Source organism: Lathamus discolor, chromosome 3 (genome assembly GCF_037157495.1).
Source record: "Lathamus discolor isolate bLatDis1 chromosome 3, bLatDis1.hap1, whole genome shotgun sequence".
NCBI classification, from domain to species: Eukaryota; Metazoa; Chordata; class Aves; order Psittaciformes; family Psittacidae; genus Lathamus; species Lathamus discolor.
This window is the reverse complement of record NC_088886.1, coordinates 83956706-83980012: the sequence shown is the minus strand read 5'-3', so window position 1 is coordinate 83980012 and position 23307 is coordinate 83956706. Positions and strand designations below refer to the sequence as shown.

At 39.6% G+C, this 23307-nt stretch overlaps 1 protein-coding gene across 4 annotated transcripts in view; it reads right to left on the bottom strand.

Annotated features, from left to right (window-relative positions):
• PDE1A (phosphodiesterase 1A) overlaps nt 1-23307 on the bottom strand; it is a 228392-nt gene that overhangs the window by 204470 nt on the left and 615 nt on the right. For 3 of the 4 annotated variants that reach the window (XM_065670188.1, XM_065670183.1, XM_065670185.1), the window contains exon 2: nt 21732-21768. The gene's annotated coding sequence lies outside the window, so the exon portion shown is untranslated. Of the gene's footprint in view, nt 1-21731; nt 21769-22770; nt 23188-23307 lie in introns of those variants that run through there. The other variant, XM_065670184.1, reaches the window with a different exon arrangement.

Below are 23307 nucleotides of genomic sequence, written 5' to 3'. Positions count from 1 at the left end.
AAAATGCCTGGACACAGAAGACCACTTCTTCCTTCTCACAGCAAAAACAGCAGACTTCTAGGAAAGGAAGGAGCTTTCAACTGCCATGCTTCATTCTGCATCAACTGCACAGTCCTGTTACAATGGACCCCATGCGCTAAACAGAGCAATGAAACTAGAGAAGGTGAAAGACACCTCCACCCTGAGGTGAAGGACCCTCAACATAAGCGATAGTAGTCACGCGAGTGCAACCACTTTAGGTTGCTTAATTTTTTAATGCCAGACAACAAAGAATGTGCTTCAACGGACCACATGAATCTGATTTAATACCACACTGCTACCTAAAGGGGCAAGCTCCTTTCCTTTACCCTAAGTAGTGTATTAGTGCTGCTTCCCTTGTGTTAGTGTTAAGCATTTGTGTGGCCACATGGTAAGCTTATCGGAAAACTGATTTGGCTGGAACTATGCCAGCAAAAAACCCCAGAAAAACTGATTCACTTTCAATCAGCATGGTTTCTTGTTCCAGCGTACTATGTGCTCCCTTGGCAACAACCCAAAGGAGAGGGCAAAATGCATGGCAGAGGATAAAAGCGAAGGCAGGATCTCTCTTTACAATGAAAGGCTGGCTTAAAAACACTGATGTCAGAGACATGGTATTAGTTAAACAATCTAAATGGAAATTCTATCCTCAATTAAGATGTACTGAAAAAAAGGCCAACATTTCCTTAGTAATTAAAATCAGAGATACTTGGTTCAGTAACATATCTTTGATCACAGAGGAGTGCTTATGATTTTCTTTAAGCACGTAAGTTTACTGCAGTGAAAAGTAACACTGTTCTTGTCTTTCTAGAACAAGAACTTGATATAAATGCTGCACACTTCATAAAACCAAGAGCCTGTTTTGGAGACCAAAATAGTATCTCTGCAGTCAGTGCTCCAAAACATGAAAGCAATGGCTGGGTATGCTATTGAATGAATCATAGGTGGGGAGTGAATTAATCAGTATAAAAACCTCAGTGCACAAAGCAGGGAAACTAAAGGATCTGCAGTTTGAATTGTTAATTTCATTGTATTTTCGATATATTTCAATGGTACAGCCAATCTTTCACATCTCTCAGAGGCATCACCATTCCTATGGGGTCTTCAGTGAAACTAAACACATCTGAACTGTTTCAGTTTTGCATAATTTGGATATATCTGCCACCAAAGCTTTTTCCATTTCATCACTGACCAAAAAGCACAATCTAATTTCTTCCATTCTATTTTTCTGTAGTCACGTTTGTATGTGTATTCAAGACCAGCATGAGAATTTATCATGCAAAAGTGGTTATGCAAAATTGCGTCTATTCCTACCCTAAAAGGGTGGGGGTGAGGGAACTTACACCTTTCAACAAGAAACTTTAATGTGGAAAAACACGGTATATTTTAAAATGTCAGTCCTATGACATTTTTGCCTTTTTGGAGACACGTGGCTTCTTTAAACGATACAAGTACTATGAAGCCCCCAGTTCCCCAAGGAAATGGAAATGTGAGTCCTATTTCATGCAGTTGCATAAAACCACAAAAAACCTCAAGCATTAAATCTTAACTTTTTGTTTGATTATCGTTGAATGGCAACTGTAGGATCTTTACTCCTTAAACATCTTCCTTTCCTAAAGCATCCTACCAACTAGACTTCTCATGAAATAAAACCCATCTTTACTACTGGACTTAAAAAAGCCACAATGAAGAAGTATTCTCAAATATTGCAGTTGATTTAGACTGCTAATAAAAATCCTTTATCAAATGTCACAAAACCTGCGACTACATCAACTCCATTTGTAGATGCCTGATTGCAACTGAAATGAAATTCAGGATGTATTCAACTGTGCATAGGGATTTAATTAAATCCTTCCAATACTTCACCATTATAGATATTCGTAACACTGAATTTTGATCACAAAATTTCTTACAGTTCAGCTCTCTACATCTTGAATGGAAGTTCAGTTACATATTCAGTAGTAGACATGAAAGAAAACAGGAAGAGTTATAGTAAAAGTGTATGGCTTTATAACATCCTGCCTTTGAAAAGGATGCAAAAGACATACACAGACATTACTGAGCTTTACAACATTCACTCAAGCAGGACTGCTGCAATGCCACTACTTACATAATGAAAGATAACACCTTTAAGGAAATCTGAAACTATCAGATAGCTATATACTTTCCGTCCATTCTCTGCCATTAGCATTTACTTGCAACTGGAATTTTCTCCTCTGGAAAGCAGCATCTCCTACCACCAGAGCATCCCTGCAGCACTCAGTAGTCTAAAAGAATTGGCAGCTAAAGGCAATACATCAATCTACATATTCTTCCCAGATTATAAACCTTTGCTTTTCTTTCTTTAGTGCAAAAAGGGCATGGTTTCCGCCTTCTGCTACCAGTCTACACAGGTTTTCTTCATGTCTTTGCACCACTCATTCTGATTCAAGAGCAAATAACGTAAGAGTGTGCTTGGTTTATCTCTCAGCTTTAATCTGACCAGTCCAGTAACAAAGGCATTTCTAACCATACGAAGTTCCTATTTTAATAAATTCAAGTTTCTAGTAGTCTCACTAGACAACACACTTGAATTATAATATTATAGCCACTCAACTCAGACCACAGGGGTAAAAAGGCCCCTAAAAATGCTTTACAAAACTACATACAACCTATATATTAACCAAAAAGGGTAGTTCTTTGTGGAATGGTTTTGTGATACCTGTTGATTTTTTTGTCTTCTGAGTCACAATATCATGTATGGTATACAAAATTGAACTTCTGTAAGAGGCAGAAACAGACTGATCTTATCCTATAAAGAATAAAATGGCAAGATCTTAGTGCTCATATACACATGCCAGAAAAACAGATGCATTTCACAGGTAAAAAAAAAAATAAATTTAAAGTTCTAAAATGACAGAGCAGCCTTTATCATTGCAGCACAAAACTAAAAGCAAATTGAACACATATATATATGATTCCTGACACCCGATACCTAATGCAGCACCCCTCTCTCCTAATGTAAGCACTCTTCTACTGTTTTTTCCTGCATCACCCTGTGAACATCAACTTCCATGTGATTTCTGTATCTACAGAAACACACACTCACATTACTGTGGTTACTCTTGTTAAACAAACCTGTACACCATAAAGTCATGGGTGTTGCAATGCCTATTAGCATCAGGTAATATTTAGGAAGAAATATCTGTTCAGAATGATATGACAAGTGATGCTATGATTAAGAAATAGGATCTACTTGGAAAAAATTATCAATGATTTAAAAAAAGCAGAGGACACAGAAAATTCTGTTGTCCATCATACGCATATACGTGTTTATAAACATGTACATATACATACTGTATATATACATATTACTAAATAGTACAATTTGTTATATCCAGTTCAACTGGGATTCTCTAACATATTATATTGATTAATAAAAGGATGAAGATTTCTTGCCCTCAGCATTTTTAATAGATTAATCCAATTTTTAGAATTACAAAAACAAGGCAAAGAGATCAAATCATTAACAAGTTATCCATAGTTTAAGGTTGGATTCATGTACATCACATTAATCTATACTTGCTAGACAACACTACAGTCTCCAAAGAAGTACTTTCTCCATTCCTGTATGTGCATTAATCTCAGCTGCAACATGTCTGGAAGATCAGCCTTTAGCTTTAATGGTTGCTCCTTGAAAAATAGAATGATGATCTCAGCAGCAATTTACCCATGCTGCAAGTGACACATTCTATCTATCCTTTCTAAACAAATATGTAATGCATATAATCAAGTAACCCTAGACCATGCTGTTAATCAGTACTGGAATATAATTTATCAGAACCCATTTCTAGTTTCCTTTGCAAAAACAATTAATTAGCTGACAGAATTACAATTATATAAAGAAGAAACTTCAATTATCTGTCAAAAGTAATACTAGACATAGCTCTTACTGATCTTTGGATATGCAGGATTCTGAAAAAAATTCTAAAATCAGACTTACATGTAACATGACCTCTTCTAAAATGAACAATTAACATTCAAATCATGCAAAGAAATGGAATTTTTGAAGACTTTTAAGACAATCAAATTTTTTTGCAGTGCCCCCCAAGTATATGATAGAAATAAAATAGATACATAAATGTACGCAGAAAAAAATATTTAGAAAAAACATCTGATATATATTTGATTGCATAAGTAAAAATAGGATATTTCCTACAAGCGACAATGGAGAATTCATCTGCCAGCCAGAACTGCATCATATGCCAGAATTCATCTGGCGACATAAGATGAAGAGTCTAAAATATAACATATTACAGAACGTTATAGTTTAGCATATTTTGAGAGGTTTTGGTCAAATTCTGTAAATAGGAGACTTGCTTTAGTGGAATTAAGATTCTACATGAGGGAATAAAAATTAATAATCACTTCAAACCCCTTAATCATACTGATCTTCAAAGTGAATGAGATTATTTGCTAATAATACTAAGCTTGCCAGTACTGTTATGCAGTCGGCAGTACCTCATGCTTACAGAAAGCTAAAGTTATCTTAAAAAAGGGTTCACTCAAGTATTCCTCACAATATGAGGCTCAAAAAGTCATTAAAACAATGGAAGCTGTTGACCATTTAGCAGCATTAGGAAAGTGAATATTTTAAGTAACCAGAACAATCTAATTTTCAAGACAATCACAGAAACTGTTGAATATGAGGTAGAACAGGGAGGAACTGGAAGATAAAACTGGCAGCTCACTTATGAAGCATGTAACATACCATGTTAAAAGAGTTAGACAAAAAAAAAGGAAAAAAAATCAAAATGTGCCCAATCAATCACCAGAAAATCCTGTCCAGACTCCAAATACTGCAAGTCATCCCAACACTGAAATTGAAGACATCTAGTATCACAGCGAGAAGCAACAACTCTGTATTTTCTGGTAAGGTATATTATCTCCCTCTTCCACATTCAACCTTCCTTGTTCCAGTGGAAGGGTGTGGGAATCGCCGGGAGACGAGCTCATCAGATGATGACCAACTAGTCTCGTCTATTGCTAAGCAGATGGACACTTATATACCTTGCTTGCATGTTTATAGTTTGCTTACAGAGAGATTATTGGCTTATAGCTTTTACATGTTACAAGCTCATTGGTTTATAGCTTCTACATGTTACAAGATCATTGGTTTATAGCTTCTACATTTTTGCAGCTACACCATGCACCCCCCCACCATCCTCCTTCTCATGCACTTATCACTTAGTGGCCTTGGCTGTGATTGGTCATAGTATGTTGGTGTTTGCCGGTGTCCTTCATTTCCTCATTATCTGGCGTGAGGTTTGCACCGTGTTCTACACAGATGTCTTGTTTCAGCTCGTTGATGGGAACGTGACCTTTTGACCTTTTTCGACAAGCCAATCCTCCACAGAAGGGAGAACCACAGAAGACAGTTCCTCATACTGGAGCTGGAGAGAGGCAAGTGGAAGGAAACTCGGGTTTACCAAATAATATGATGCAAACCAGCAAGATCAACAGTGGTCAAGAAAAGACTCTTGTCAGTTCTTGGGCTCCTAGTTTGTTAGTATCACAGAGGATACATTTCAAAACGTACTTTTGCAAGTTCCTAGCCTCGTGGCCACACTTTACCAAACCTCTCTTCTACCGATTAAACCTCTCTTCTACACCCTCTAGCTTAAAGTAACTTAAGTTCTGATGATGACATATATTTTCATTCAGCTTAGACCACAGAGTTTTGTCTTTATGCAGTAAGACATTAATTACAGTTCAGTCGAATCCAACAGTCTGCAAAAGCCATCTGCCTAAAGATAATGAAGCCCACATCTGGCTAAGGATTCGAGAAAAAAGGAAAATACAACTACCTAGTGAATTCCTCAGGATGAAGAAAATGTGTAATTCACATCTAAATCACAAGTATTTGCATTCTTCCTTCTCACAAAACAAAAACCAATCCTCAAATGAGCCATATTTCACTGAAATCTACTTTGCATGCCTCTAAACCATAATATTTATTTTGTCATGTATCTTCATGATCATATCACGAAGTGTAGACATCAGTATCAACAACAGTCAAGTCTCACAAAAATAACGCCTCAAACGGGATATTAAACAACTGGTGTAGTGTAAATAATTAACTAATAGAAGTATACTACTCCAGAATTAATCTTCGATTATAGACATATAGTGAAAACATCAGTCTCTATTCACACAGCCTTTGAAATGCAGTCCTACTTGTTTTATTGTAGAAACACATGATTCCATCACTTAGATTAAACAAAATCCTTCAGCAATTTTCTATCTAGTTTATGAATCACCTAGAATAAGACAGGCACTGGAGCAAGGCTCATCATCTGTTTACCCAGTATTTCATCCATGCTGGCCAGCATGTTTCCCTTCTTTAAACAGAGCCCATTCTCAAGAAGTTGGTGTTTACTCACAGCAGTAAAAACCTAAAATGCTTCATCAGAGTCCAGCCAAATAAATTCAAGCCCACAAGTGGAAAAACACTCCTATGATTTACTTCCGCAAGTTAGCAATCAACTTTATTATGAAAACGTAAGATGACTTTGTTTGAAGGACACTCCAAGATTTTTAGTTTAGAACACAATTGTATACATGACTGAAAGCAGAGTCACCAATTAATTTTACATAATTTCCTTTCAAGCTTGTTGTTCACATGAACAATTACAGAAAGCTAGAATTATTTTCTACATGCATCAGTATGATGCAGGACTAGCATATACTTTGCTTTGTCTAATGGAAAAGAGCTTTTAGGCTGTATAAAATGTTAGCGATGAAACTGTCAATCTTTCAAACAAGTAAATAGCTTTTTGTCCTCCAAATCGTGCTTTCAGAAGATTTTCATAGCCACTCACTACTTGGGAGTCGTTACTTCTGTTAAAGGTTCTTTCTCTCACCCATGTCCAGAAATCTTTACCTCCAGCTATGGAAAAGTTCTGAGGTCCACAAATATGCCTACTTCTCCAGACTCTCTGAACTTGAACTTTGGACACTGAAATCTGTCAAGTACAACCTTTCACCAACACCTGAATACCATTTAGTGCACCAATTCCAGCAAGGTCATCTGAAGAACACTTAGAAGACTGCAGCCTGCTGGCTGTAATTCAGAAAGCTCCTTTCTCCACGTAACACAGGAACCAGCCTTCACAGCCAGTCTTTCAGAGAAAGACTTTCTCCCATTTGAGCTCATACTCCACATCTAACAGAAAGAGCTACTTGAACAGTTCTATCAGGTGCCTGTTAGAGCCAAATGCCCCAACACAACCAGTAAGCAAAAACTAAAAAGGCTGGGCAAGAAACCGCAAAATACAAACTGGGGTTCACATGCCTTTGTGAGGCAAACACACTATTTTGAAAATGGAAAAGGCTAGTCAGTAGTAATAGCTATAAAAGATTTCCTACAGTGGAGTTTTTTAGCCTGCTAGTAATGCTCATTTGGGACTATATTCTTTTCTTAGTGTCACTATGTCAGCTGAAGAGTTTAATAACTCAGTCTGTCTTTAGCTGCTTATTGTTGTCCTTGAAATAGGGTGTCACACCTTCCAAATCTGCTGCCTATTTGCTTGTATGACATCCCGGCCTGTCTTAGCAAGAAATAAAAGTTGTGTCAGAAAAACTATATTCCTGCTGTTTAAACTAACCCAGTTTATTCTTACTCTAATGAGTAAGAAATTGCGTATGTCATTGATCTTCAGGAAAACAGGAGTGCTGGTAACTTCTGTCCAATCCTCTAGGTGGAACTAGACGATACCAGTTTTCAGAAAGCTATGTAGTTTTTGCTTTCTCTTTTCCTTAAAGATGCACATAAAATTACGTGTTACTCCAGTATTAATCTGAATAGCATACTGCCAGTTTTAAAATGGGAACAGAAATATTCTTTTGCTCCAGAGCAATGTTGTGAAAATCAGCTAGTTAATATTTACAAACCTTTTGTACATCCATGCTAAGCACCACAAAGGCCGCAAAATTAACAATTCTGTGTTCATTCTCCTATGGACATAGCACTGGCTACTCTTCAAACCATTAAAAAAAATAGCTTTGCACTAAACCTAGCCAGGGATGTTAAGGATAATAGGAAGGGATTCTACAGGTACGTAGCAAACAAAAAACAGACTAGGGAAAAAATAGGCCCCCTGAGGAAGCTTTCGGGAGAACTGGCTACACAGGACTTGGAGAAGGCTGAGGTTCTGAATGACTTCTTCGCCTCGGTCTTCACTGGCAAAGGCTCTGACTGCACCACCCAGTTCTTAGAAGGTAGACGCAGGGACTGTGAGAATGAAGACCTTGGGCCCACTGTAGGAGAGGATCTGGTTCGAGACCATCTTAAAAATCTGAATGCGCACAAGTCCATGGGACCTGATGGAATCCATCCGCGGGTCCTGAAGGAGCTGGCAAATGAAGTTGCTAAGCCACTGGCCATCATATTTGAAAAATCATGGCAGTCAGGTGAAGTTCCTGATGACTGGAAAAAGGGAAATATAACCCCCATTTTCAAGAAGGGGAAAATGGAAGACCCAGGTAATTACAGACCAGTCAGTCTCACCTCTGTGCCTGGAAAAATCTTGGAGCATATTCTCCTGGATGGCATGCTAAGGCACATGAAAAACAACAAGGTGCTTGGTGACAGCCAGCATGGCTTCACTAAGGGGAAATCCTGCCTGACTCATTTGGTGGCTTTCTATGACGGGGCTACAGAATTGATGGATAAGGGTAAAGCAGTTGATGTCATCCACCTGGACTTGTGCAAAGTGTTCGACACTGTCCCAAACAACATCCTTGTCTCCAGATTGGAGAGACATCAGTTTGATAGGGGGACCACTCGATGGATAAAGAACTGGCTGGATGGCCGCACACAAAGAGTTGTGCTCAATGGCTCGATGTCCGGCTGGAGACCGGTAACGAGTGGTGTCCCTCAGGGATCGGTGTTGGGACCGGTCTTGTTCAACATCTTCATCGCTGACATGGACAGTGGGATTGAGTGTGCCCTCAGCAAGTTTGCCGATGACACCAAGCTGTGTGGTCCGGTTGATACGCTGGAGGGAAGGAATGCCATGCAGAGGGACCTTGACACGCTTGTGAGGTGGGCTGATGCCAACCTTATGAAGTTCAACCACGACAAGTGCAAGGTCCTACACCTGGGTTAGAGCAACCCCAGGCACAGCTACAGATTGGGCAAAGAAGAGATTCAGAGCAGCCCTGCAGAGAAGGACTTGGGGGTGTTGGTTGATGAGAAAATGAACATGAGCCAGCTTCAGTGTGTGCTCGCAGCCCAGAAAGACAACCGTATCCTGGGCTGCATCAAAAGGAGCGTGACCAGCAGGTCGAAGGAGGTGATCCTGCCCCTCTACTCTGCTCTTGTGAGACCTCACCTGGAGTATTGTGTGCAGTTCTGGTGTCCTCAACATAAAAAGGACATGGAACTGCTGGAACAAGTCCAGAGGAGGGTCACGAGGATGATCAGGGGACTGGAGCACCTCCTGTATGAAGACAGGCTGAGAAAGTTGGGGCTGTTCAGCCTGGAGAAGAGAAGGCTGTGTGGGGACCTAATAGCAGCCTTCCAGTATCTGAGGTGGTCCTATAGGGATGCTGGGGAGGGACTCTTCATCAGGGACTGTAGTGACAGGACAAGGGGTAACGGGTTCAAACTTAAACAGGGGAAGTTTAGATTGGATATAAGGAGGAAATTCTTTCCTGTTAGGGTGGTGAGACACTGGAATCGGTTGCCCAGGGAGGTTGTGAGTGCTCCATCCCTGGCGGTGTTCAAGGCCAGGCTGGATGTAGCCTTGTGTGGGATGGTTTAGTGTGAGGTGTCCCTGCCCATGGCAGGGGGGTTGGAACTAGATGATCTTGAGGTCCTTTCCAGCCCTAACTATTCTATGATTCTAAATGCATGCAGCCTTTTAATTAACATATTTTGATATATTAAAGCACATAAACAGCCATAACTGCTGCTAATTTTTAAAAAAATGCACAAGCGCCTGTGATTTCTTACAATAAAGAATAAATCCCTATTAATCTTAGCAAAGCTACTTCAGCCAAGTTCTTCACGAGTAGAAGGTATATTGAACTAAACCACACTAGTCTGGACAAAACTATCCAGAATAAACCACAAGTATAGTGCATGGTGACAAATGATATACACACTGAGGAAAGACGTTTGGGATAGTATTTTCTGAATATTCTAAGTTGACAGAGCATTCTAAGAGCACAGTGTAACAGATGGATGGAGAGAGTGTGTCCCAGTAAATTGCATACATTTCTGTTCCTATTTGAATTGTAAATACCATATTAATACAAGTTATCCTGTGAATAAGTCGCAGTACACACATAACCTTCTGCTAATGTGTTCAAAAAAATGCTTGCTGTTAGCTAGAAGCATGACAGAGTAATTTGAATGCAAGTAAAAGGCAGTTAATACTGAATACTGTCTTTGGAAACAGATTTTGATGGGTTTAGCTCTGCCATTTAAAAACCAAGAGAATAAATGTAAAGTGCAATTAGGATATTGAATGTCTTCAATACCAAATCCATTGTGAATTGCTAACAAAATATGGAAGCTGTCACTCAGAATTAATAAATACTGCATTTCAGTATTTTATAAAAGGAATAGGTTTTGCCCCACTATCCTCTATTAATACAAACTTTGGAAACATTCCATCTTCCAGTTCCTTGAAATGAACATATCCAGCACAGTGAATATGAGGCTGAGCAACTGAAACAGAAGTATGCTTTTAACTCTGATCCAGGCTTTCGCTCTCACTGTCGGTGTGTCCAGCTGCATCCAGACTGAAACTGGGAATACTTCCTATCTTGTGGATTTGAGCACGCATCTTCTACGTAACAACTAGAGGAGGCTGGGTGGGCATTGTCACCTGGAAGTATCACGGGCAGGAAACCCAGTCACGCAGGATGGAAACATCAGGTAGTACAGGTGGAGCCTTAAACAATCTGTCTTGGACAAAAACCTTGATAAATTCTAAAGCACCTTTACTTAGTGAGGAATCAACAGGTTAAGGATTAAAATTAAATAATCACTATAGCCATGAACAATAAACTGCTGTAAAGCCTGCAGTCCAGTGCCAACTGAAACACAGCTAGTTAGTTACAAATAATGGCTAAAAAAGTTATTACTGCATGACCCATATTTGATGTGCCCACTGACATGTGGCAGGAAGTTATATGCAATATACATGCTTTCATAAGCAGCTGTAAAATCCTGTATTCTGACCTTCAAAAAATTTGTGTTTCCACACTGTCCGCACAAGTAGAATGCCTAAAAAAGCATGAGCTCAAACATCTCCCCTGTGTTACTGCACTCACAGGGTCCCAAGAGTCCTTTGAAAGAGAAAGATCCTAAATCGCCTTCTATTACATAAGCACAAGATTGAAAATTCCTCTATTGTACACCTTCCATAGTATTCAAAACACACAGATACCGGTACGGTAGAACTGACTTCATGAATTGAGAAATTTCTAAAACTGTTTGCAAATAAGTGTCCTACAATACTGTGATATTTTCTTTTCATCTTAGAGCCAGATGAGATTTTATTTTAAATTACCCAGTTATAGAAATAGTTTTATTTTCTTTGCAAAGCCATTTCTCTCAGTGCAGAAAACTGTGAGATGGGCTCCCTCTAGAGTCTTCTCTTTGATACAAACTTTGAATTATAAAAGATTGCATGGGTCATTTATGTGTGCCAAGACCCTACTTAGTTCTCTTCCAAAAAAAGTTCCAAGATACAAATAGTGAAGAAAAAAACCTTTACATTCCCAGCTAAATACGTTTATGTATTTGTACACCTCCAAGTCTCCCAATGTCCGTCTGGATGGTATCCCTTCCCTCCAAAGCGTCAACCACACCATAGCTTGGTGTCCTTAGCAAACTTGCTGAGGGTGCACTCAAACCCATTGTCCTTGTCACCAGCAAAGAGAAATTTTTTACAATGAGGATGGTAAAACCCTGGCACGGGTTGCCCAGAGAGGTGGTGGATGCCCCATCCCTGGAGACATTCCAGGCCAGGCTGGATGTGGTTCTGAGCAACCTGATCTAGTTGAGGATGTCCCTGCTCATTGCAGGGGGGGTGGACTAGATGAGCTTTGAAAGTCTCTTCAATTATTCTATGGTTTTCCCTTTGCAATGTACTGGGTGCACTTCTAGGGCTGATATAGTCATCCTTTGCAGAGCCTAGCAAAGAAAAGGTATAAGTAAAAGAGTCTGATGCTTTAAATATTTCAGCCTTCCTAAAATATTAGTCTAAGCACAGAACTGTCTCTACAATCTCTTGAAAAACAGCACTGCTTAAAAGAAGAGCATGTTGCATGTCATCATGCAGTCCCCTAGGCTTTTGATACCTATATGCCAGAGTTCAGTCAGCTGATTGGACTACAGGGTTAGAGAGCAACAATATTCTAGAAAAGCATCATTTTTGTAAGTCACCTCCTACTACTGAGTAAGCACCCAAACAGAAATACACGCATTACATCACATTTCCTTTACTTTCTGCTTCGCTGCAAAATTACACATCGTACTTATATCACACAAATTTTTGTTACTAATGCAGTTAAGATTTCCTTCTAGTTTTACATACTAACAACCTAGGATCTGTTACTATGGGTTGGACAGGATTGACAAATATTCCACGCAACATCAGATAAGTTTTCAAACATAAAATTAATTCAGGACCCTCTACAAAGCTCACCCTGCACTGAATTCATATTAGCTTCGTCTTTCATAGGTCCTACAGCTCCCCTCAAGCTGGGTAAAAGATGCTGGGGAGGTGGGGAGTAGTATGCTTGCAATATAAGGTTTTGAAGCATAATCAAAGGAATGCATCACTATTGATGTAAGTTTGTTCATGGAGAACCCCTTTTGGTTGCTCCATATTTTATTTAAAAGGGTTTCAGTCAATGTTTATCCCCAAACCTGAATATACTGCATACCACAACACAGCATCAGAAAGCACAGTAACACTTAGTCTGTGATTAAAATAATTTTATTACAACATCCTCAAAAAATATGTTCAAAAAAGAATGAATTCAGTAGTTACTCTAAACCACTTGTCTACTGATTCAGTTAGGGAATCAGCAGGGACAGCAGCCAACCAACTACCCTGCCTCCAGCAGTGTAACTTTGAGCTCCAAGCTTATTGCAGCTAGTCCAGCAGACTGTTTAGTCTGGGGCTAAACTGAGGCTAGACTTTTAACATTCCTAACCCAAAACCAAGACAGCACAGTTCTGAGCTCTGATTTGTAAGGTAGACAGGATGCAACCAAAGCAGAGGGATCCGAGCATCAAATTTCTGCATTGTAGCTGAGACTGAGCACCACATTTTTAATCCCTTCCTAGGAGGCAACAGCTAAAACATCCCTTTTGGTTGAACCTGGTAATTTCTGTTCCAGAGGTCTTCATAACACTACTACTGCTAATCCGTCCTGCTGCTGAGTTCAGCACAATTACATGAGCACAGCTACTCTGTGCTGCAGCCCATTTCAGACAAGTGCCTGCAGCCAAGCATCCTTGACTTCAACAATGGCAGCCCAGACTGTAGTAGAGGAGCAGGTACAGGTCCCACGTGGACCTATGTAGGACCCAGATCTCCCACCTGCAGGTCCAGGTCCCACTACAAGGCCAGGCACCCTGGCAATACCCTTCTCAAACAAAACTGGGATCTGCCCACATCTCAGCTCTGACATAGTTCCAGGGCAGGACTGAGTGCTGGAGTGCAGGTCCGTGGCTGCCCACTCCTGCCATTCCCCAGCACAGGCACTTGGCTCAGCTTCAGCTACAGCAGTGGCTGAATATTGATGGTAAAGTTTACTTTAAAAGCAAGTACAAAGCTCTTTGTAAATATCACAGGTTTGAATGGATGCCAAGCAGATAAAAATTGCTTACATGTTTACAATAAATATCAAAGTCAGGGGAGAAGCAGATTGATTTGCAATCCACGTATGAATGTTAGTTTACATAACAAAAATGAATCACAGTAACTTTGGCTTCTGACACAGTCTGATAAATTCTTGAATCATATACCATAGAATGGCTTGGGTTGGAAGGGACTTTAAAGATCACCTAGTTCCAAAACCCCTGCCACGGGCAGAGACACCTTCCACTAGACCAGGTTGCTCAAGGCCCCATTCAACCTAGCCTTGAATTATGTTAATACATTATGGCATTTCTACAGCTGTTAAATCTGTTACCTTGATTGTACAGACTTGAGTTCTGCACCATTCACACACAAAACATCCTCTTTTTTCTTTTTTTTTTTTTTATAAAGCACATCAGTGAAGTCATGGTCTTTTTTTAAACAAACATACACGAATGCAAAGTACCTACAGAACTGAGACCGTATGTGCTAAACAGCTTCCTCTTACTTTGAAAAATATTTCTTTCAAAATAACCCTACTAATACCCTTATAATTTGCTGATAAGAAATCACATATTATTACAACCTTTCATGTTAAACATAAATCAAGGCCAGAGTTAAAATCAAACATAAGCATTCTTTTTTTTTTCTTCTTAATTCAAATACCACTTTGTAAAGAAGTTGAAATAAGCTGAGATTTCCAGAGTTGTGAAAAGGATGCTGTGACAATTCCAAGTGAGTTCAATAAAACTACACTAGTCCACACCACAAGGAAAGCAGTCCTCTAGTAGGATCCGGCCCAGCAACCACACTGGGCATTTACAACACTCTGTATTTTGACTTTAGCAGATACAGTTATTGCAAGAGTCTCAAGAGCAAACTGACTGAATTGATAGATACTATAAAAAGCTAGTGTTTATTAGAAATCTTTGCCTTATTACAATTTCAGCATAGAAGTTAAAACTACACCATGATTCAGAGCACAAATTAGGAATCTGTTTATGGGTCATTAATTTTAACAGCAGCACAGGGAAAAATTTTAAAGGACTATAAATAAAAATAATGCCATTAACATCAGTTTTACATTAATAAGCAAAGTTTGGATGGCTATCATTCTTTAGGCTCATAATGGATATCTCAATGTGAATCACAAGAAATTTAAAATAATATATTGTGTTTATCCATCAGGCTTTTTAAACATTTTCTTTTCATCAGAAATCATAAATACAAACTAAATAGATCAATAATGCAAATAAGTCAGTTTTAAATTCTCTGGAGTATTGAAAAGGCTTAAACTGCAGCACTCTGTACAGCTAGAGGCATAAAAAATGGTGTATGTCATACCAGCAGAGAATCCTTTTTCTTACAATGCTGCCTTCAGAAATCAAACTAAGCATGGTATCTTATATGGAAACTGCATTGTATGTTAAGACAGCTACAATAGAGGTGGAAAAGGACACGTTAATACAGCACATCATCATGGCTTGACTTCGCAAACAAAAATTTGGGAAGGGCTTTACCCATGCTTACTACAAGCACGCTGATGACTGAAAAGGCCAATGTGGGATAGGCAAATCCAGTTGCAAAAAGCACAGCAAAAGGTCTCCTTGGGTGGTACAGGTGGGGCACAATTCTTTCTACGTTGTCTTTTCTCCTCGAGACTACTTCTGTGCATGTTCTCAAAGGAGACAAAGGCGTTATGCATGGTGTGTCTCCAAGTCACCCGACTGGAGGCCAAGGTGGACCATTGATGGTAGTCAATATGGCCAAGGCTGAAGTATTGTTTCAGGGAGTCCTCATATCTCTTCTGTGGGGCACTTCTCTTGTGGCAACCAGTGGCGAGTTCACCATAAAACACGATCTTAGAGAGGCGGTGACCCTTCATCCTAGAGACGTATCCTGCCCAGCGCAGCTGCAATTTCAGCAATAAGGCCTTGATACCGGTGACCCCTGCCTGTTAAAGGACAGTAAGATTTGACACAGTCAGTCCAATGGATGTTTAGAATTCTACGGAGGCAGCACTGATGAAAGCATTTGAGGAGTCACAGGTGATGGCAGTAGATAACCCATGATTCAGACCCATATAAAAGAGTAGACAGTACAATGGCTCTATAGACACTTATCTTTGTACTTTTCTTCAGGTATTTATTGCACCAGACCCTTTTATGGAGTTTTCCAAAGGCTCTATATGCCTTTGCTATTCTGTTGTCTATCTCTTTGTCGATTGTGGCATCCGAGGAAATAATGCTTCCCAGATAGCTGAACTGCTGAACTGACTTAAGCTCTGGCTTGCCAATGGTAATGTGGGGATGATTATAATCTTCCTGTGGTGCAGATTGGTAGAGAACTACTGTCTTCTTCAAGCTGACTTCCAGCCCAAAAAGCTCAGCCACCTCTGCAAAGCAAGACGTTAAACGCTGCAGAGCTGCTTCTGTGTGGGCAACAACGGTGGCATCATCAGCAAAAAGCAGCTCACAGACAAGATGATTTAGGGTCTTAGTGTGGGCCTTCAGTCGCCTTCGATTGAATAGGCTCCCATCAGTACGATATCTAATATAAATGCCATTTTGTTCATCGAGTCTACCGTAGCCCTTTGGAGCATCAAGCTGAAGAATATTGTGAGTAAAGTTGGTGTGAGAATGCAACCTTGTTTCACACCACTGGTTACTGGGAAGGGCTCAGAGAGGGCATCACCATATTTGACTTGGCCGCGCTGATCCTCATGTAACAGAATAATCATTCTGAGGAACTTGGGGGGACAACCTAATCGTTCCAAGATCAGCCACAGGCCTTTTTTGCTCACAGTGTCAAAAGCTTTGGTGAGGTCAACGAAAGTTACATAGAGCCCCTTATTCTGTTGTCTACACTTTTCTTGCAGTTGTCTGAGAACAAATACCATGTCTGTGGTACTTCTATTAGCTCTGAAACCACACTGACTTTCAGGTAGAAGTTCTTCTGCAATAGTGGGTACTAATCTGTTCAACAGTATTCTTTCAAGAAAATACAGCACATACTTGTATGCAATTTGATGTTCCAGTTATTCTAGAGCATGTCCATAATGAATAAACCTTTACCCACTTGCAAAGTGGAAGGGGCAGCATCATTACTGATGACAACAGCAGTCAAACCCCTCTTCCATCCTTCAGTAGTAAAATACTAAATAAAACCAGAGGAATGGCCAATGTTCCCAAAGGCAGGATGATTTCAAATCTCAGCTACAACAGCTGTGTTTCTAGTCTGCAAACAAGCTGCCACACAGTTTGCTCCTACTGTATACGAGAATATGCAGATTTGTTCCAGACATACAACTTCTACTACACAATGCATGTTATGGTTCAGGCTAGAAGAAATGTGAGAGCCATGAGGAAATACTGAGGCACAAAGGCAACTAGAATGCAGTTCTGACAGACTTGCATGCTGACAAGGGGAGGTGCCCTACATAAGTAACACCATACAGCCCCATCACAAACCCCGTGCTCTGAAGAGCATTTAGAAGAATAATGTTCATTATGTCAAATTAACTATTTCTGTGAATGAATGTTCATCCGTAGGAGTAAAAGACTGCAACCTAAGCCATTAATATGAAAAATACTAATCTTCAAATAACCCCAGCAGTCCCTTTCACTGCCTTTTACAAGCATGATTTGATGATCTCTAGCCTAAAAATGTTCAACTCTGCCGCCTCCAACCCTATCTGCCTAATCACTGACTCTTCTTTCTCCTTTTTAACTTTCGCCTCTGCTTCCTGCGAGTTGAGCTTTTCCTAGACCAAGTAGCTAAATCTGGACTAAAGGGTCTAAACAGAATAACTGCACCCTCTTTAGAGTACAACACCCAAGCACAAACCAATGAATGGAGAGCAGAAAACCTGGGCTTCAGCCTGGAGCAAATCATTTAGCAGCCCATACACACATAGGTACATAAACACACACTAACAGATTTAACACTGAGGAACAAAAAGCTATGCAGTAAAGAGAGGAAATAGGACAAATATAGACTTGTCTCATTTCATCCTAATTCATATCATTAGCTTAAAGTCAAACAATTTAACTTGCTGTTCATGGGCCATAGCCATAGGAAGTGGTTTGTGAAAATGGGAAATCCTAGTATTGCAGTAAGAATTCTTTGTTTTGTTTCCAAACAGTGCTAGTCAGCTCAGAGTTGCTGAAAAGGGGTCAATGCAGTATGCACAGCAGCAGTAGGTCAGCAGAAATACAGTACAATACTAAAAATCTGAAACCCCCAAAGAGATGCTTAAATGATAAATGAGAAGCAAGCCCATTTTGCCCATTGATTAAACACTGTGAGTATGAAGAACAGCTTCCATTTGTCTGCTCTATCTTTGTATTTTTCCTGTACATTGACAGATGACTGCCCCTGCTACTCCCTACAAAGTGACACATCCATCATCATTTTTGAAAGTTTCTGCTTTGGTTTTAGACTTTTTGAAAAGCTTATTATTCTTCTGCTCTCTTTTTATAAAAACTCCTTCCAGGATACTAAGAACTGAATCATCAACACTTAAAACATCAAATGGTGAAGTACTCAGACACCTTCAGCATCTGCTACACTGTGGTGGTTCGCATGCATCTCTCACTTCAGGAGATGAGGAGCAATTTAAGGACCAGTCGAATTAGGGATGCACTGGTTACAAATTATTCACCCTTGTCCTCAAATTATTCCTGAATTAGAAAAAAATTTTATGCTATCACAGAGAAGGGGAAGACAGAAGTTTTGGAACCAGATCTGTCAAAAATTTTAACCTTTAGGTGCACTATAGTGAAACCATCTCCGAACATCAGTTAAGATCTCTGAAAATCCTATAAAATATTGCAGCTCGAAGCTTATTTCTACAAAGCAATTTACCCTATTTAGACTTACAAAAACAACAATGTTAACACTTTTTGTTCTTATAATGATATATACTAAACTCTGCATTACAACAGGTGTAAAGATTTCTGGGATACCTTTAGGAAACACAATGAGGTGTAAATCCCTGGAATCAGATAAACATTCCAAAGGGATTTCCAAGGGAAAAGCACTTTGTAACATCATAATCAGTAATTCAAAAGATAAGTCACTGGCAGACCAAGTCAGATAGAAAGTACATTTCTGTATTCAAGATCTGTGAAGAAACCCTTAAACTGTGAAATATACGTTACAGGAAGCTTCTGCCCCCAGTCATACCTCATTTTATCTCCTCATCTTTTCTAAACTGTCAGCAACTGCTCTTCTGATGAGCACCTTGCAAACAGCTTTTCAATTGCATCAGAGAATCTCCAAACACACTGAGAGGTTACAGTCATATAAAGCTCTGCCTGCTTATAAGGCCACACTCCAGTTACAGAAGATTTTGTAAGTTTGCTAACAAGGCTATGGAATTTCTGGTTGGCTCCTTTGAATGTTTAGAGTTCAGTTTGGATTTGGCAGGTGGCTTTCAATGTGCAAGGGGTCCCCAGAAATTCTGCCACTGGGAATGACTAAACAGCCATACCCTTCCGGCTCACAGCCCTTCTGACAGCTCCACGTAACATGTTTGATTGTTTAGCAGCCCGCAGTAGGAATTAGCTTGAAGATAGCACGGCCTGAAAGAGCTGTATCCTTTCAGCTACTAAACATCAATGAAACAATTTGCAGGAAAAGGCATAGCTGATAAATGGAAAAAAAAAATAAAGCCCAGTTCCTCCTAAATTAACCACCATGCATCATAGAGAAACCTTTGAACTGCTGCAGCCTACATTAGCTTTTGATCTTCCTTAAACTGCTAGTAAGAACACAAAACTTAAATGACAAAAATCAGTAAGTTCAAAATGTGCTAAAATGAACAGAATTTCTGCTCAAAATCCTCATCATTAATAATGATTGCCTATCTCACTGCAGGAAAAAAAAAAAAAAAAAGTAAGTCCTTAGGAAAGCTGAATGCTAATTTTAAAGCAATCAAAAATGCATAGATGTTTCAAATTACAAGAAATGGCTCTGCAACATCTTGACTATTTAAACAGAAGCAGATGGTTTATATGGCTTTAGTGCTTAATTAAACATATTATATATTCTATAAAATGATATCTGATGGCATTCTTTCCAATTGGCTTTCTAAATTTAAATTACAAAGTAATTTTATGTATGCACCATAACCCACAAATTAATTCAAATATTCATACCAAATACTAACTTCACAACCTAGTATCTATTTTCTGATACATGTGAAAAATTGAACTGTCCAGCTCCTCTGATTTCTTTTTCATTATAATACTAAATTTTTTTCAGAATTCTACTGGGCTCCTTTATTTTAAATAGGCCTAATTTAACAGCCAGTGGTGTAGATTTCTCCTTCCTATCCCCTTTACTAAAGCAGAAATAGTGAAACAGGAAAAATATGATGGATTTTATTTTATGAAGACCATAAAACCAAGACCTCCAAACAAGACGTAGGCATGGAGGCTACTATGATATTAAGATACAACTACTGATGAGTGTGAAAGATTTTTGAGAGATTATAATGAAGGTTTAAAGAAATTGCTTAGAATTCATGTCATGAAAGACAACTGACACAAAGTATGCTGTCCCAAACTTCCACAATAAAATCAGGTTACATCATTCCACAAAGTCACAATCACACACTTAGAACAAAAAGAGGGATGCAAAGAAAAGACTGAGCATAGTGCGTAAAGCTTTGATACTATCTTTACCAAGTACAGATTTGATGCGGTAATTCCAGCAAAACGAAAGGTTTCACAATTATTTATAGTTGTTGGCAATGACTTTTTAAAGCTGATTCAAAACAAACACAGTAGAATACAGAAATAGACAAAACAACAACATAATCACTAAGCCAGAGGCCCATTTAACTGTATGACTACTGTAGACAACCTTAGATTAGAATGAACTACATTCTGTTCTCACAGCTTATAGTTCAAACTGGCGAGAAAAGGCAACATCACTCACTGTGTGCATAGACAGCCCTGCTCACTTACACTTCAGTCTGATCTTCACGTAAGCAAATGACAAATGCCTATCACAAAGTGAAGCATAAAGTTGATTTTAAGTGACTTGTAAGTCATGTAAAGTCATTAGGGTCACAAGTCATTACACTCTCCATGTCAATCAAAAGCACTAGCATTTAGGGAAGTTGCATATTCAAGCTATAGCAGCTTTTCCTGGTTGTTTCTGGCCACTTGTTCAGGGCCCTCACTTACTCCTCTCGACCCAACACAAGCCCATAGCCATGAGCAGGGGAGTAAACCAAAACAGTGGTAGATATTCCTTGACTGACAAAATACAGCTACGTCACAGCACAGTTCTTCTATGACCAGTACAGTGTAGAAAGAAAAATAACCCTATTTTCTCATCTAGACATGCAGACATAAATTTTGATTTAAAATATCAGTTTAAAAAAAAGAAAATCACCATGAAACAAAAAAACCTGAGGCATTTTATTGAGTAAATCAGAATAACAACTTGAACAAAAGACGCAGTAATACCATAAAACTAGGATAGATAGCTGCTAAAGGGATCAGAATTCTTAAGACTAATGTCTGCTCCCCATCTCCTTTAACACTCAAATTAGGCATTCGACACCACTGGCAAAAAGAACATCAGATAACTCATCAAACTCACTATCATTAGGAATTAAAGCAAATACTTTAGTGATATTTTTAGACCTGCATCATTTTCAAAAACATAACATTAATTTACCTGAAAGTTACTGTTAAAGTTTTAATCATAACTGAAGATCAAGAAATGCCTGCTCTTGTATTCCTCTAGCTAAACAAGAGAGCTTTTCCAGACTACATCATGCACTGACTTCTAAGCATCATGCATTCAGAGAAAACTCATTTCACTTACCTAGCAGTTGCTTATATTCCTCCTAGTGAAGCCTGGCCTGAAAAAAAAGAAACACTTGACAGTTAATTACATTAAACTAGCTTCAGACTGATACATTTCATGTTTTAGCATGCATTCTTTCTTTAATACCCCAAGAGACTACATGTATCAGCATGTGCCAAATGAACTTCTAATTGAAAGCAGGCCAACATCCCCACCTCAACTGAGAGATCCCAAGTCACTGAATACGCACATAAAGAAGTAAATGTTGCCATAAAAAGCCAGTCCTTCTATAAGAAGTCTCATTTAAATTCTGAAAATTGAAAATTAAAACTAAAGTAACCATCCACTAAGGTACTTTGGCACATAACCATTAGGAAGGAAATGTAAATGTTTCAGCAGATATGTTTTTCAGCATTAGTCTGACAGATGTTTTGATTTCTGTAAGTTTGTAATAACATGAAAATTATAAACTAATTTCTCGGGTACACTCTACGGGAGAACAATATTTTTGTCTTTGTTGACTAAACAATTTTTTCCCCAAAACTTTACACAATGGAAATATTTGTTCAGCTAGCTAAGCCTGAGAAGCAAACACAAAAAGCATGAATCAATTTCACTTTCAACAATGAGACACAGGTGCTTGTATGTTGGTTTCATCAGCTGAAGCATCTAATTCGCATTTGGCTCTGCCTGCATAAATGAGAGTAAGCTCAGAGAGTGAACCCTAAGACTTCATGACATGATTTCAAACAAAGCAAGTGCATGGTGGGGGAAACTGCAAGAAATTCTGGGTTATAGATACTCTGGTATAACCCAGAATTATCTTTGAAACGGATAATTCTTGCAAAGATTTCTTTCAGTGTATATGTATTTGACAGCCTCCTTTCCAGGCCCTGCTCATAAAACCAAATGTGTTTTGTCTCCACAAATAAGAACTGGTAACAAGCTCAACAGCTCTTGATCATACTTCTGAAAGAAGTCCACCCCATCCCCAAAACACCCTATCACTTCCTAGTCCCTTCAAAGCCCTCGTACTGGACTTAGGTGTTAGCCTAACCTCAGTGAGGAGGCCCACCCCAGGGCCCTCCAGGCAGGATCCAGCCACCCGAGTTACACTTCGTTCTTTGCTCTGCTGTCCTCTGCCCAGCAGGAATAGCTGCGTCCAGTGGGAAACCTCTGGAAACGTCCCAGGCCAGTTTGTTTTCAGACATTTATGCCAATGCAGACTTGTGTCAGGACACACAAGTGTGTGTGACACCCCTGCCCTGGGGTCCTCTCTCCACCACCAGCCTCACCGAGGCGGGGGCAGCTGCAGGGCAATACCCCTGAGGAAATTGACGCCTTCGCAATCTTTTGCCTGCAGACATGTGAGGCTCTAGGCTCAGGGCACAGACTGCAGTGCCTGAGGCCGGCTCTCCTGAGCAGCAGCACTCCGCAGACCACCAGGGCCAAGCCGAAGCAGGCCCGGCTGTAGGAGAGCCGCGCCCGGGCCGAAACACCCCTGCAGGGAGCGGCTGGGAGGAGCCGAGACCCCGCCCGAGGCGGGCGCGGCGGCCACGTCAGCCCGGAGCCGCCCCGCAGCCGCCCCGCCTGC